Here is a 3,905-nt window from a genome sequence, read left to right on the forward strand (position 1 = left end):
AGTTCTAGTTTGGATGAGCCTGCCAATTTTTGCTTTTCTCTTTTCCATTTTATGGATATTTCATTCATCCTATTTCCATTTCCAGGAAATCCTTTCCATTTTTGTTTCCGTTTTTTTAAAAAAACAAAAACAGTATTCACAAAAATTGTATTCATTTCTGTGCAAATTTCTCATAATTTCTTCGCAAGAAATTTTTGTGCAAATTTCTCAATTTCTGTGCAAGAAATTTTCCTTAATGTTTTGTTGTTGTTTTTTTACCCATGTATGTGTGTTTGTATCCATTTTCCTACAATATACACATTTGTGTGTACATATCTGTTTAGAGTATACACCCCAAAATGAGTAATAAATAATAAAATGAATAATAGTTCCAGAAGCCATGTCTGTTCCATCACTCATCACTACAAGACTGCTTTGTTCAAATGTAAAGGAAATAAACACACTTATAACATATAGAAATCCTCCATACTGAAAGCTTGTTCTTTAAAGTCTAAAGCTCTGGCAAACTCATTAGCATGCCGGTGACTTCTGCTCACTGAAAGTGAGGAGGGTGAGAATCTAATATTCCTAAGGATAAGAGGGGAGGGGGAGGAACACTTGGCATCTATTCCTTCACTTCCAAGGTTTAAAATTTTCTTCTCTAGAACAATGCCAAAAAAGCTTTTTTCACACATTAGGGGAGTATAATATTGCTACTTACAACCTTCCTTTTTATGATTCTGTCTTTATTCTGGAGTCATCTACTATATATTTTGGAAAGTGGTTTGTCTGTCAGTTTTGTTTTTATAATTGTTAGCTGCCTTGAGGGGGTAATGCACATATGTAGGTAGGTATATGTTACGGCATGCAATAAACAGAAAATTTGATTCAGGCCCTGATTCAGCACTTTAGAAAATAGCCCATCTAAAGCACTTCAGAGTCCAGGAATTGGCGAACAGAAAGAAAGGTTCTGTTTCCCCTATTTAGTATTGCATAATTTAAAAATCTGCTGTAACTCCCTTTTTTGGCAGAAGTAGATTGAATTTGCAGGCACAGTAGCCCTTCCGCAGTGGATAAAGTTGGACAGATTACTGGCAAATATGTCTCAGAGGTCCTGTTCTAGGTGCTCTTAAAGTTTGATTTAAAAAAAAAATAATGAAAAGAGAACAGTCTATAACTTCTCATTTTTTACAGAAGTAGATGGAATTTGCAGACATGTATTTCAGGAGCATAGCTGCAATACTTTTCCCACAAGGATGGCTTGTATAATTTAGGGGAGGGTAAAAAAAAAAAATGAATCCCTTACACTTACCGAATATTTAGTGAGCAATTGGTCTAAAAATGACATACTTTAGAGAGGTGTCCCAAAGTAAGAAACCTGAACAATTATGGAGAATTGTGCTGGAAGTCTTTAAAGATTGGAGAAAGGGGTGTTGAGGGGATGAAAGAGATTTTATATCTTCCCCGTGTTAGCTTTTGTTTTTTGCACTACATACTGATTCAATAGCACTATAAATGTTTGCAAGTTTTATCATACTTAAGTTGATCAAGCCTATTGATTCCAGTGAGTCTCCTCTGAGTAATATTTAGTTGGCTACAACCCACTGAAAACAAGAGAAAACATCTGAATTTGCAGACTTGCCACCTTAGCACCACATGACCTCAGCATGGAGGGTAACACCAGGTATCACTCAGATACAGCAACTGCAACACTTATGACGATTCCATCCTCAGTGGTCTGTTACTCCCACTTTCACTACAGAACCCTTTGACTGACATGAGATCAGCTGAAGAAGGCAGATGCAGAAATGTTTTGCTTTAAAACTTTAATAGCTTTGTTATGTTAGTCACTATATGTTAATCACTGTATGTGTGTATGTTATGCATATAGAATTATAAATGCATAGGATTAGTTGTAGTAGTAGTGTATTCTTTTTTAAATTTTTTTATTGGTTTTACATAAATTTATACACAATAATTATAACCACTCCAAAATACAAAAATAGAAAGGTTATTTCGAACCTTCGGACTTCTTCCCCTCCCTCCATGGGTTCTATTTTTTATCTTTTTCTTTTTTCCTGCATCTTTTACCATTATCAATCTGTTGTATATAATCATAATAACCAAAGTTCATTTCACATTACAAGTGTCGTTGTATCCCTGCCAATGATTTTAACTGTCTAGAGTGGTCTTTTTCAGTATATTAAGAAGTTATTCCAATCTTTTAGGAATACTTGGTCTTCCTGGTTTCTGATCTTTCCCATCAGTCTCACCATTTCTCTGTATTTCATTAGCTTGGTCTGCCATTCCTCTCTGGTCAGTACTTCTCCTTCCTTCCATCTCTGGGATACAAGCATTCTCGCTGCCGTCGTTGCATACATAAACAGTCTTTTTCTTTTCTTTTGGTTGTTTCTCACCTATTATACCTAACAAAAAAGCCTCTGTGGTTTGTTTGTTTTTGACAAAACTTTTCTTTAACTCATTATATATCATTTCCCAGAAAGCTTTAACCGCTCCACAAGACCACAACATATGATGGAAAGTACTCTTTCCCTTTACATTTCCAGCACAAATTTGAGCTGGTTCTGTACATTTTCGCAATTTTACTCGGTGTTGGATACCAACGGTACATCATTTCCATTTAATTTTCCTTCAACGGACAGCAAGCCGTAAACTTTAAATCCTCTTTCCATAACCTTTCCCATGATAAAAGTTGTATGTTATAACCAAAATCTCTTGCCCAGTGTATCATCACTGATTTTACTTCACCTTTTGTAAACCATTCTATAAGTAATGTGTACATTTTTGAAAGTAGTTTCACATTATTTTTCAAAACATTTGGAAAAACATTTTCATAAAACATTGCAACAGTAGTTTAAAAAAAGAAAAACAGCTGACGAACCTCCTGACCTGGTGTCATACATGGCTGACATCTAGGTTTGGGAGGCAGATCTTGTGGAGGCCACTGGGCTTTACTCCTTTCCTCTCCAACTTACTACTATCAAGTCTTAATTATATTCTTTATGGAAGAATCCATTTGCTTATCCTTCACCACCTATAGCTGCAACACCTCTCCACAACAGATTCTGAAAGCATCTAGATAAGCTGAGTGTTAAGGCAAGTCCTGAGTAAATGTTACAAAGACTTTGCATGAATATTATGAAAAGAACCTTATTCACTAAGGAGACATTTCACATCTAGGCTTACAGCTTTCCAGACAGAAGAGAGTGATAAGGAACATGACCTTCTCCAAGTGCCAGAGACACACTTGACAGGGTGAAGAATGGAACGGGTGAAGAGAAGGTAGGGTGTTTGGGGCTTCCTTGTTGCAACGTTAGCTTTGTTTCTGGTTGATGAGTGGCACTGTGATCCACCTCTTTAGCACTTCCACCTCTGTATAAACCTGGGAAGACTGTAGGGTGTTTCAAGTGTGGATCTTAGACTTGTGAGTATAAGCCAGAGGGCCAACGATAACCTTTCAAGTACGTGTCTAGGTGGCACTTCTGAATAGTGAACAATGGCAGGTTAAAGGTCCTTGTATGTATTTACAAAGCCCTGAACAATTTAGATCCAGGGTACTTTAGGGGCCACCCTCACCCTCACATCCCAGCTCAATCACAGAGATCATCTGCAGGAGTAGCATTGGCCATTCCCCAGGTAAAGGGACCCTGACCTTTAGGTCTAGTCATGTCCAACTCTGGGGTTGCGGCGCTCATCTCGCTTTATTGGCCGAGGGAGCCAGCATACAGCTTCCGCGTCATGTGGCCAGCATGACTAAGCCGCTTCTGGAGAACCAGAGCAGCACATGGAAACGCCGTTTACCTTCCCGCCATAGCGGTACCTATTTATCTACTTGCACTTTGATGTGGTTTCGAACTGCTAGGTTGGCAGGAGCAGGAAAGGAGCAACGGGAGCTCACCCCGTCG

This window comes from Podarcis filfolensis (genome assembly GCF_964270895.1).
Source record: "Podarcis filfolensis genome assembly, chromosome: 8".
Classification (NCBI taxonomy): Eukaryota; Metazoa; Chordata; class Lepidosauria; order Squamata; family Lacertidae; genus Podarcis; species Podarcis filfolensis.